Source organism: Leucopleurus acutus (genome assembly GCF_964270905.1).
Source record: "Leucopleurus acutus genome assembly, chromosome: 3".
Taxonomy (NCBI): domain Eukaryota; kingdom Metazoa; phylum Chordata; class Mammalia; order Artiodactyla; family Delphinidae; genus Leucopleurus; species Leucopleurus acutus.
Window position 1 is genome coordinate 67,633,432 of NC_139145.1, and position 13,431 is coordinate 67,646,862.

Below are 13,431 nucleotides of genomic sequence, written 5' to 3' on the forward strand. Positions count from 1 at the left end.
AGGATTTTCAAATTCATGAAACAAAAATCAACTCAAATATTAAAACAAGAATTCTTATACTAAAATTTTCTTTTTCCAAGAACTCCCACTCTTCATATAAAAAGGGCAGCATTATCTAATAAAACTAACATAATTTAGATAGATGGAGCCGTTCAATAAAATACATTTTTCTTTTAAAATTATTTTAATATTAAAGCATCAATAGGACTTGGGGCAGACCAAAAAATAGGAACTTACCTACAGCCCCCTAATTTACTGTAGGGCTATTATTAAAATAATTCTACTGTACACAGAATCATGTACTGTTTTCCTTAGCGGGTATAATACAATCAGGCTATTGTACAACAGTAAGAGTGTTCTTAAGAAAAAAATTACTGCTGAAGTTAATTCTTGTCGAGGTAACTTTCCACATTCTACTCTCCATAAACACCACTGTTTTTAATCACAACTTTACTTACAGCTTTACCGTGTATCAACAAAATTTCCACTTTGTAAGATCCTTTCAAACTGAAATAATAAAAAGTAATGCTTTTATGATCACAGTTATTTGGTAAAGTGAGATGTTGTAGAATAGTATGTGTACTAAGATCTTGCTTTTGTGGAAAAATATGCACTGATTTATCTGGAAGGGCACATCAAAAATTACTAGTGGTTATCTTAGGATTATGGAAGTGCTTTTCTTCTTTAGTTTATATGTGTATTCTGATGTTCTGCATTAAACACAACTTATTTTTTAGTGCTTGTGCATAAGACACAGGACAATCTGAGTTAAAGAAACCTGTGTGCCATATTTTATTCAATATTACCAATTCAAATTCACATACTCAGAGTTAACATGATGCAAATGTTGCTCAAGAAATGTTAGTGAAATCTCCTCAGCCAACAAGGTTCAGTTTTTAAACAATAAATTCCCTCAGACAGGAAAATAGTGCTTCTAAGAAAGAAGTAACTTCATGTCTGTTTTTAAAACTGAGGTGTAAGGGTGGAAAATGGCTTGGAATGCCCAGGTGACCATAGATAGGGAAGCCCATAGGGAAAAACTAATGATACTAACACTTGAGAAATAAGACAAATCATTTCATTGATTTGGAGATACTGATTCACAGAAGAAATCACTGAGCAGCCAGTAAATAATCAGATAATAAGTAAACACTTAAAGGATGATAATGGCCAAAGGAAAAAAAGAAAAAGCCAAGAAAAAACTGAACACACATATATCTAGGTAAATCATTCTGAAAGGCATATTTTAAAAAATTATCTAACAATTTATAACTCAAATTGAATCAGCTCTGGGTTCTTCACCAGAAAAAGAACATCTGTCAATGGGCTTAGCACTTAATTGCAGAGCCAAGAACACCCTTAAAGATGTCTCAAGCAGATGTGTCTGCTTTGAAATGAACTAGTTAAAAATTCGGTATATCGCTAAGCAATTAATATACAAACATATAAACAGACAATCTTTACATATTAAATCAATCTAGAAAAATAAGGTAAAGCACTGAGGTAATTTTATTGACTCCTACGAAGAAATTATCTTTAAACCGAAATAAGTAACTCCACTAAGTTAAACCAAAAGAAATTGCCAATATTCAAGCATTTTTTAATCTGTAAAAGCAGCAATTTTATATGGTCCCACTCTGTGGTCTGGTGATCAATATTTAACCACCACCTCTCCGGGAAAAAGGCCCTGGTTTGTAGCTTTTGCCAATTCCCATGTTGTATACAGTCCCATTGTAGCCAGTTTCAAGCTGTCAACATGCCATCACTGAATGTGGAGCTGGAGAGATGCACACAATCAATTCACCAGCTCCAACACACCACTGGTTCCACCTAATAGTCTGATCTCATCCTTTCTATAACAAGCTTTCGCCTGAATTATCCAGTTTCCTACTTACGCTGTTAAGAAAGCAAAACAGCAGTTGGGGGCGGGGGCTATTTTAAACTGAGTGGTAAAGAAATGAGTCGATATTTAAGCTGAGATCTGAAAGATAAGAGGCCAACCTTCCTAAGATCTGGGGAAGACTATTTCAGACAGAGGAAACGACGAGTGTAAAAGCCTTAACAGGGCAAGAACAAGCATGGCATGTTTGAGAAAATGAATGCTAATGTGGCTAGAACTTAGTGAGCAAAGATGAAATACTCCTGAGAGGCTGTCAGGGCCATATCCTATACACAGAGTGTGAGACTGTATTTTCTGGATGAGTATAGTTTGTATTTTTTTTTTTTTTTTTTTGGCGGTACGCGGGCCTCTCACTGTCGTGGCCTCTCCCGTTGGGGAGCACAGGCTCCGGACGCGCAGCCTCAGCAGCCATGGCTCACGGGCCCAGCCGCTCTGCGGCATGTGGGATCTTCCCGGACCAGGGCTCGAACCTGTGTCCCCCGCATTGGCAGGCAGATTCTTAACCACTGTGCCACAAGGGAAGCCCTATAGTTTGTATTTTACTGAGTGGATTTAGTTTGTATTTTACCCTGAGTGGACTGGAAACAATTTCATATAGTAGTCTGATAAATGTTAAATGATGTTAAAGCATTATTTTAATGACCCTTTATGAGACTTAAGTCAAAGCCTATTAATTTTATTAACTTTTCTCAATATAATCACTCTGGTTACTTCACAATCTATGTAGAACATTATGAAATTAAGGAAGTGTAAGTATGATAGGCCTCAAACTATGAATATAGCTGAAATAAGTGTAGTGGCAGGACCACATCAGTTCAGAAATATTATCTTATTAATCCAAGATGGTTATTTCATACGTGAAATGCTAACATATGAATTCAGGTAGGTCAATATCAAATTCTAATGAAGATGACCTAATTAGTCTACAAAGTGTAGAACGATAAATTCAATACTGTAGGAAAACATTTGCTTGCATGTCATCTGAAACGACACTACACAGTATGCAAGTAAACTTTTAAAAAGCTATAATAGGGGCTTCCCTGGTGGCGCAGTGGTTGAGAGTCTGCCTGCCGATGCAGGGGACACGGGTTAATGCCCTGGTCCAGGAGGATCCTGCATGCCGTGGAGCAGCTGGGCCCGTGAGCCATGGCTGCTGAGCCTGCACGTCTGGAGCCTGTGCTCCACAACGGGAGAGGCCACAACAGTGAGAGGCGCACGTACCACAAAAAAAGAAAAAAAAAAAACTATAATAGCCGTAAGTTTTCATATTAAAAACTATATTTTAATTTCATATTTTAATGTGAAAGAAAAATAAAATATCAAGTCTGATTTATAGATGTTATTGTTTAGGAGTTATAGTAACAAGCATATACGTTAACTTATATTTGCATATTACAAAAACTGTGAAGATACATACAAATACATACATGTCCACACCTCTGTGATTGTGAAAATTAAGTCCACATTATGGCTACATAAAAGTCCATCAGACAAGACAATCAAGATATAAATTACTACATATTATACAAAAACAGGGAAGGGACTTCCCTGGTGGTCCAGTGGTGAAGAATCCGCCTTCCAACGCAGGGGATGCGGGTTCGATCCCTGGTTGGGGAACTAAGATCCCACACGCCATGGGACAACTAAGCCCACGTGCCACAACTACTGAGCTTGCACACCTCAACGGGAGAGCCAGCATGCCTACACGAGCACACACACTCTGGAGCCTGAGCCACAGCTACAGAGAGAAAAATCCACATGCCACAACTAGAGAGAAGCCTGCTTGCCACAATGACGATCCCAAGCCACAATGAAAGATCCCGCATGCTGCAACTAAGACCTGATGCAGCCAAAAAAAAAAAGAAAAGAAAAAAAAAATTTAAATGTCATTTAAAAAAAAACAGGGAAACGTTTAGACTGGTTTATGGAGAATATGCTTGCACATAAAAAATTATTCATTCAGGAACTTCTAAGCCACCTATTTCAATAATTTATTTAAAGGATATCTTTCAACCAACACGAAATGAGACCTATAACTCAGAAAAAAGAAGAATTAAAAAAAAAATCTTGTCTCAGCAGAATGAAATACTTAAAGTCTACATATTATTAATTTCTCTTGCACTTGCATTTCCTACCTAAATACCAGTTAAGCTTAAGTTTAAATATATTCCATTTTTTTCATTTAAGAGCACAAATATGCATACAATAAATATTACTCAATAGACTTGTATACATTAATGTAGCTAGCTGCTACTTTACCACAGAACTACAATAATTGTGCTGATATAGGCCCCCCTCTCTTTTGAGGGGGGAATAAACAGGCAGTGCAGTACTGAAAGGACAAGGTACAGTAACAAATTTTTGTACTCTGAACATCCCTCCCTCAAACTATGAGATTTCTGTTTGAGTGTTCTACAAAAAAACAAGATATGCTAAGAATATCACCAGGTAAACTACTTTCTTGGTAATGGCAACTGCTTTTCTTTTTTTCTTTTTTTTTTTTTTTTTTTTTTGCAGTACGCAGGCCTCTCTCACTGTTGTGGCCTCTCCCGTTGTGGAGCACAGGCTCCGGACGCGCAGGCTCAGTGGCCATGGCTCACAGACCCAGCCGCTGCACGGCATGCAGGATCTTCCCGGACCGGGGCACGAACCCGTGTCCCCTGCATCGGCAGGCGGACTCTCAACCACTGCGCCACCAGGGAAGCCCAACTGCTTTTCTTTAATGAAAGGAGTTTGGCAATTGAAAAGCAATTAAGTTTTGGTTTTGAATCTCATTTGAACCCATACCCCTGATAAAAAAAAATGTAAGTGCAGTCCAACTTGTAGTGTCTACACCCATGTAAATCAACAAGACTTAGAATTCAAGAAACAAAGCCTAAAGAGAAATGTGGGGCAAGCCAAAAAAAAAAATTTTTTTTAAGTGGCACCCTACTTCCAAATCAGGCTTTCCTTTTCTTTATTCCATTTACCTTATCTCTCTTCATTCCTTTCTCACCTCCGCTGTCCTTTACCATTTTTCTGTGTATTCTCACTTTATATACACAAAAATTGATCTCAAACTTACCATTTTCTCTTGTATCTAAATTTGTTTTTACTTCTTATGGGACTATATGGTTTTAGGTGAAATACTTTTAACTGAAATACTTTTAGTTAGAAAAACATACACATAAGCTGTTATCAAAGACATGAATAACAAGCAGACATTCATTTGGCAAATGTGAGCACCCACCATGTGCAGAATACTGGGGATTTTGAAGTGAAAACAACAAAGCTCTTTCCCTAAGGACATTAAAGCAAGACTGTACCCAGCAGGTCCAAGGTACATGCCTGGTATGGGATAAGCCAAGGAGAAACGAGTAGGACATGTAATCAGAGAGGCCAGCCACACAGATGATGGAGGGCCTCCTGGTAAGCACTGTTATATTCTGGCATTTACTCGAAATGATACAAAAAACCACCAAAGAGTTTTGAACATAGGAGTAAAATAATCAGACTTTCATTTCAAAACGACTGTCCTGGTTGCTGTGTTGAGAACAGAGAAGAGCAGAAGCAAGATGGAGACTAGAAAGGAGATGACTAAAATAACAACAGGCAAGAGAGGATGGCTGTACAGCAGGGTGGGGGGGGGGCAGTTGAAGACAGCAGGCTGTGGTCATATTTATTCTTAAAGTAGATTTTAAGGTAAATAAAAGACATACTTTCATGATACATTTTTTTGAATTACATGTGAATGTGTGAGAAACAGGAATCAAGAGTGTCTATAAGGTTACAGTCAGAGAAATAAAGATGGAGTTGACATTTAATAAAATGAGGCAAACTGGAATAGGAACAATCCCTGGGGTGGGGGAAGGAGGAAGGAGGATGAGGAGTTCAGTGCTGACAGGTTAAATTTGGGATGTCTAATTGAAAATGTTGACTAGGCAGCTGGGTATATAAGTCTGAAGGTTAGGAAAGAGATCCAGGAGAGAGATAACATTTTTAGTTTGAAATATATGATAATTCTAGCTAGAGGATAGGATGAGCTCACAGGAGACTATGTATAAATACAGAAGAGGTCTAAACATAGAGCTCAGGACACTGTCTTATTTTTCAGAAGTTGGGACAACAAAAAGAAACCAGCAAAAGAAACTGAAAATAAGCAGAAGTGCCCCAGAAACAAAGGAAAGAAAGGTTTCAAAGAAAAGAAAATTACCAACCACTTCAAATGCTTCTGCTGCTACATCCAGTGAGATTAGGATTGAGAACTGGCTGGGGAATTTGTCACCAAGGAGGTCACTAGTAAGCAATCTCACAAGAGCTGTTAATGTAGCATGGAGGAGAAAAAAACCAACTGCAGTGGATCCAAGACAGAGAGGGAGTACTGGTGACCACAAATAACAACTCTTGAAGAACAGCAGCTGAAGAAAGATGTGTTATTGGGATAGGTTTGCTTGTTTTGAAAGATGGGAGGGACTTCCCTGGTGGTGCAATGGTAAAGAACCCACCTTCCAGTGCAGGGGATGCAGGTTCAACCCCTGGTCAGGGAACTAAGATCCCACCTGCCAGGGGGCAACTAAGCCCACGCACCACAACTACTGAGCTCATGCGCCTCAACTAGAGCCCTCTTGCCACAAACTACACCCACTAGAGCCCACACCCTGGAACCTGCGCATCACGACTAAAGAAGAGAAAACCCGCACGCCACAACTAGAGAGAAGCCCGCATGTCACGATGAGCCCATGCGCCACAACAAAAGATCCCGCATGCCACAACTAAGACCTGATGCAGCCAATAAATAAATAAATATTTTAAAAAATAAAGATGGGAGATATTTCAGCATATCTATATGCTGATAGGAATAATCCAATACAAATGGGAAACACTGATGAGGCAGCTCATTGGCAGGCAGGAGAATGGGATAAATCCTGAGGCAAAGCAAAGTCCCTGACAGGAGGGGGACAGAACCAGGGGTGAGAGAGGTGATGGTCACAGCACAGTAGGAAATGCATAGAGTCTGCGTACAGATGCGAGGAGACATACAAAAGTTTTCTTCTGATTGCTTTCATTTTTAATATACAGGAAACAAGGTCATCAGCAGAAAATGAAGAAAAGAGGCACTAGAGGTTTGAGGAGAGGTGTAAAATTGTCAGTTAGGGGACTGGCAGAGTGATTCAACCAGGGACTGATTGATACTATGATTAAAGGACTGTGGATAGCACGAAGGACACTCCTTGGCCAACACGAAAGGAGAACAGGTCAGCACAGGTATGTCTTCCTCAATTCACGCTCAACTGCCAGGTATCGGCTGGACTAGATGGAGAACTGGATTCGGGGGGTTGGTGGTTACCAAGTAAGTACATGAAGGGAGAGGTGCTAAAAGAGAACTGAGGCTTTATAAAAGGGAAGAAATTTTAACAGTGGACTATGGATTCAAAGCAGGATAAATAATCAAGTGAGGAAATGGAGGAAGGAGGGGTTGGGATGCTAAAAAAGGGACTAGCAGCAACGGACTGTACAACAGGTCCCAGACACAGAAGTAGAGTTCAAGTGGGGGTGCTTGACAGAAGGAACTGGAAAGATAGGAAACTGAAACCCCGATGGAACGCTTGAAACTGTGTTCTGTGAAATAATCTTAATAAAGTACAGGCAGGTCTGGTTTAAATGTAACAGAACTACCTTAAAGAGTAAAGCAAAACCTCTCCCAGGCACAGTGAGCCTGCAGATGAGTGCAACTAGAAGCCTAAGGGACTGGAGAAGAAGAATTATATCACAGGAATTATAGCTGGAGGTTCCCAGACATGGAATCCCCAAGAAAACCATTTCCAGCACTCCTCCAGAGTCAGCTTTAAACAACCTGTCCAACTCAGAAGGCACAGCTGCCAGATCACAATAGGAGGAGCCACATTAAAACCATACCTTTTCCCCCAATCCTCTTTCCCCACTGAACTGGACCGTGGACAGGTGAATCTGACAGCATACTAAAGAGGAGCTGGCAAAGTAAAAAAGAGAAGCCTCTCAGGACTCTTCCTCCAAAGCAGGCTTCTTGCTCTGAAGCAGTTCTGAACTACAAAAAAAAAAGTTCTATATTGTGTAAGAGTTTGAACACATTATTATTCTGAACTGCACCTTCTAATGACTAAAATAAGCCTATTACTGACAAATGAGCATAAGACTTTTTACCCCTAAAATTAACTAGAAAAGTTATCTGGTCTTCCTAAGAGCTGGAAAGTCAGGGAAAGACAATGTACAGGGAGGCTTTGAAGGTACACTGAGAGAAAGAAAGCTGTTTTCTGCTTAAACCCTTATCAAATCCCATCCATTTCAGTTCCACAAATATCCATGGGCTCCCACTATCTATTAGGTGCTAAATATACACAATGCTGAATATACAAAAAATTCATTTTTGCTTTATTGAGCAAAAAAGTGAAAGTAGATTAAGTCGAATGAAACAAAATGATTTTGGTTTAGTATGAGATGCTTACAAAAATTCAATCCTAAAGATTTAATAAGAAATCTTAGTTTTCTCCTTTTCTTGGAATTGTTTTCATATTTTTCTAACTTTGTGAATTACAAGCTTAAACACATTTAAAATCAATACTTATTTGTTAATAAATTATAATACACTAAAAAAAAGTCTTACCATGAATTTCTAAGTGAGTAAGCTACAAAATGGAAATAGTGCTCATCATTCAGTCATTTTCAAACACACCTAAATTTAACATGGAGTTATCTAATGCTTTCTAGGAAAAAGAGGGAGTTTGTTTTACTATAATCCATTTTGACTAAAATAGGTTTGCAGGTATTTAATGGTGTCATGATAAAGACAACTCATTACCAAATTTTTTGGCTTTCAGTTCAAAAACTCCCTTTGGATGGGGTCCCAGAGCAGTTTCAGCTAAGTCTTCCTCTGTTCATTATTTGTTAGTATTATAGAAAGATTCAAGTATACTTAAGCTTTGAACTGAGGCAGAATGCATAAAGTTAATAATTAATAAGCTAAATTCCAAGTTTTTCCAGGTAGTATGAAAAAAAATCAGAATAAATGCCCTCACCTAACTATTAAGGGTAAGTACATGTGTCCCTCTAAGACAGATCCATTTAACATTCAATAAATGTTAAAATATTACTTTCATGAGAACTGAGATTAAGAACACTGAAACAGATGAAAACTAATATGCATCTGCAACTGAGAGAAAAGTCTTAGGAAGCCTTAACAAAATAACCCAGACTCATCCTAAAGCAGATGAGAAATCTAAACACTTTCATGATAAAGAGAGATAACTGGGACATAAAAACATAATAGAAACCTATCTTACTGAATAAATGTGAGAAGTCAGTTTAAAGCATTTTACAACTGTTAATTAATAGTCTTTCACAATCTATACAGACAATATGGGCACAGCTACAATATGTCAGACCAGTATCATTCTTAATCACTTTATTAATTACATCTGATAAAGGTCACGCTTTCTAAATTATTCTAAAGGATATTACAACAAAAAAAGACAACCATCCCCAACAATAAACACACATACCCTGATGAAGAAAGCATAAACACACTTCGAATATTCCAAAAATGGAATGATCCTCGAATTTATTCAGCCTTAAAACATTATGAACTACTCCAAGGTAGGAATAATGCCTTGAAAACACGGTATTTTTTTTAAAGTACAAAAAATAAAGAAGTCAAAAAAATAAATAAATAAAGAAGTCATTACAGGTTCTAATTTCTTGGAAAAATTACTTTAACATGTGTTGACGCTGCTGACTGTCAAAAACCCTGATGAAATTCTTACCCAAATAAAATATGCCAAGCACTTTTTATTCAACATAAGGCTTACACTGTTCTAATCATCACTATTACATTTGTTATTAGGTTTCTCATCAACAACAGACTACAAGGAACACACAGGTGTACGCTATCAAGTCACTCTTCCTACAAGAAATATATATTTAAAGAAAAACTATCACAACTCTCTACCACTAAGATTTAAGGGATTACTTTCCTTATTCATAGGAACCATAAAAAACTATTAGTAAGTGTAAAAATCTTTTTTTTTAATGACATTTTGCAGTTTATTTTTATTTTATTTATCTTTGGCTGTATTGGGTCTTCGTTGCTGCACGCAGGCTTTCTCTAGTTTCGAGGAGCGGGGGGCTACTCTTCGTTGTGGTGTGCGGGCTTCTCATTGCAGCGGCTTCTTTTGCTGCGGAGCCCGATCTCTAGGGCGCAGGCTTCAGTAGCTGTGGTATGTGGGCTCAGTAGTTGTGGCTCCTGGGCTCTAGAGTGCAGGCTCAGTAGTTGTGGCGCACAGGCTTAGTTGCTCCGCAGCATGTGGGATCTTCCCGGACCATGGCTCAAACCCATGTGCCCTGAATCAGCAGGCAGACTCTTAACCACTGCACCACCCAGGAAGCCCTAAAAATCTTAAAGTTCTATTTGAATGCACATATCATCTTCAACAATGCATAAGCAGTTAACAGGTCAAAAGTGTCCACCTAAATTCATAAGTTAGGGGCTTCCCTGGTGACGCAGTGGTTAGGAATCCACCTGCCAATGCAGGGGACACAGGTTCAAGCCCTGGTCTGGGAAGATCCCACATGCCGTGGAGCAACTAAGCCTGTGCACCACAACTACTGAGGCCGCGTGCCACAACTACTGAAGCCCACGTGCCTAGAGCCTGTGCTCCGCAACAAGAGAAGCCATGACAACGAGAAGCCCGCGCACTGCAATGAAGAGTAGCCCCCACTCGCCACAACTAGAGAAAGCCCGTGAGCAGCAACAAAGACCCAACGCAGCCAAAAATAAATAAATAAATTTATATATTCAAAAGTTATCTGTAAAAAAATTATCAATCTATCAATACATTTTTCTGTAATGATCAAGACTGACTTTGGAGCGCATTAATTTGGACTTCTGAAGAATTCAAATAAGTACTTTTTATCATATGTAAATAAGATAAAAACAGACAACACAACCTTATGTTCAGAATTAATAAGTGCAATACTACAAATCATCCTCTTTTACTGTTTACTAAAACAGTTTTACCACAGTTTTAATACTAGAGGTAAAATTCAGATATAGAACTACAAATCACTACTAACAGTTCTTCACTTCTCAGTACTATCAAGTCAATACTCCATTTGTAAATGATGAATAAAAGGTCAAAATAAAATTTCTGAAAAGGTGCTTTATTTAAAAACACTTCTTATAGAAAAGGAATCCACTGTTTCTCTTAGGAGATTTTTAACAACAGAACATGTTGTACAGCAAAGATTATTTACAGAAAACAGAACATTACTTTTCAATAAATACACTGTACCAAAAACATCTAATACGGAAGAGAGAATAAAAATACTAGTTTGTTAAACTTCTTCCTCTCTTCATTTAAAAAAACAGATTTTATTAAACTGACAATATGAAAACGTAACCCAATGATCTTAGCCCTATAAAGTTACTTATTAACCTTTAAATAGACTGTTATGGATCTACACTTCCTGCTGTTCACCTGCCATCTTTCCCAATTTTAAATAGGCACTAGGGGTATAAGACAGTCTGTCCTTGCAACATCCATAATGAGGAACGAACTTCGCGCTCAGGCTAAGAAAAAGATAATTGTGGGTTTTGTTTGCCCCTAGGAAATCAGCAGCCAGCACAGGTGCCAGCTTATAATAGGTGCTTAATGAATATCTGCTGAGTAAGTGGTGAGGTTTAATTATATTACTGCAACATTAGCTTTCCTTTTTCCCTTAAAGTTCCCCCTTGCTCAAAAAGCAACTCAAGACCATGCCAGAGTCCCTCAAAAGCACATAAACTTCTTTATTCATAATGAAATGGAAAGCAGGGTCTCAACCAAACAGAATAGAAGCACCTCTTCTTTATCGTCTCCATTCTTTCAAAAGAAAATTAGATCAATATGGTTGATTTTTAGGAAACATCAAAATGTCTACCAACTTTCCTCAAAATGATTAATTTCAAATGCATTTTCTATGCTCCTAATATTGAAAATAACTGATTTTCAACAGTATGTGTATGTTGCGTGAAAACAAAAAACAAGGATATAAGCCAAAATAACGTGTTTGCCAATTTTTTTCTTTAACTTGAATCAAGAGAGTATGTGCCTAAATTGTACTAGATATGAGATCAGCTTTCTCTGACGTTTCAAGATTCATTTTTTCATTCAAGTATTTTATTGAGCATCTACTTACTATACGTTAGGCCCTTTAACAAAACGTTAATTTTGTAAACTGAACATTAGCATCAAAATCCCCTTCAAAAGCTTATCACTCAAAATAAGAGCAGCTAAAGAGGAATCTCAGTGTTGTTTCATGTACACATTAAGTCAGCCCATCGAGGCTCCTCTTCACCTATTAATGCGGCATCACCGAGCCGCTAACTACCACACCCGTTACCAAAAATCACAACTAAAGCAGCAAGCGCTGGGTAAAACAACCTGTAAGAGTAGGACGAGTTCCTCCTCCGAGGTGGTCAGGGCTTTCTCTCCGGGGCCCAAAGTACCGCGGCGAGACCCGCGTGCGGAACGCGCCGGACGCCCCAGGCAAGAGTCCGGCTCCCGAGCCGGCGGTCCCCGCCCCTCCGAAACTCACCTGGAGGACCCGGGCCCTCTCCGCCTGCCCCTCGCGCCACCCTCCCGACTTTCAGACCTGCAAAGTTGGGGGGGAGGGGGCTCTTCATTTCCATTTTACAACGGGGGGGCGGTTGGCTCTCTCAGCCGCCCGCCTGTCTTGAATCCGGAACAGAGTATGTAACCATTTCCCAGAAGGAATGGAAGGAAAACCAAAGGCAGGGTCCGCATGAGGACCTCGCCCAGACCTGAAAATGGAGCCGCAGGCTCAGCCCACAGCCCGCAGCGCGCAGCGGGCAGGGCAGGGCCGCACTCGCCCTGAAGCCCTAGGTGGCGGGGGTTAGGGGCTTCGGGCCCCCGCCCAAGGGGCCCCGAGAGCAAGGTGAGAGGCCCGGAGCGCGACCCCCGCGGGAGATGCACTCACCGTAGCCTTTGTCTCCGCCGCTCGCTCCTGCCGCGGCCGCTCTCGGGGCCGGCTCCGCGGCTGCTGTCCCCCCACGCCCGCAGCTGCGCTCCCCAGCGCGCTCGCCGCTTCCTGGCCCCTCCCTCCACGCCCTGGCTCGCGCGCAGGCGGGGCAAGAGGCGGCGCGCGCTCCGGGAGCAGCGGGAGGGCCGCGCCGCCGCACAGCTGCCGCCACGCCGGCCCCGCCCCGTACCCTGCCTTGGGGGTGGACTCTGTTCCGCACCTCAGCGACGCGCACTGCCCGCGAGCTCCGCGGGCTAGAAACCCCTTCCCCGGCGAGAAATGGGCAGAGAGCTGGGGTTGGAGTCCGCGCGGGAAAGAACGCGCCGGAAGATGGCGATCGGGGCTGGGTGGGAACGTTCGGGAGCCCCTCCCCACTCTCAGCCCGGCAGCCGGCAGCAAGACCTCGCGCCCCCTCCCCAGACGGCGCCTGCGCTGGAAGTGGGAACGCTCCCAGGCGGGCTAGGGTCGTGGCTGAGCCTTAGGACCAGCTGTCTCTCAGT

General features: G+C 40.8%; 1 protein-coding gene across 3 annotated transcripts in view; it reads right to left on the reverse strand.

Annotated features, from left to right (window-relative positions):
* Window positions 1–12,960, reverse strand: part of CDC42SE2 (CDC42 small effector 2) — a 122,654-nt gene extending 109,694 nt beyond the window's left edge. For 2 of the 3 annotated variants that reach the window (XM_082836902.1, XM_082836901.1), the window contains exon 1: window positions 12,890–12,960. The gene's annotated coding sequence lies outside the window, so the exon portion shown is untranslated. The remainder of the gene's footprint in view (window positions 1–12,889) is intronic. The other variant, XM_082836903.1, reaches the window with a different exon arrangement.
* Between the last annotated feature and the right edge of the window lie 471 nt (window positions 12,961–13,431).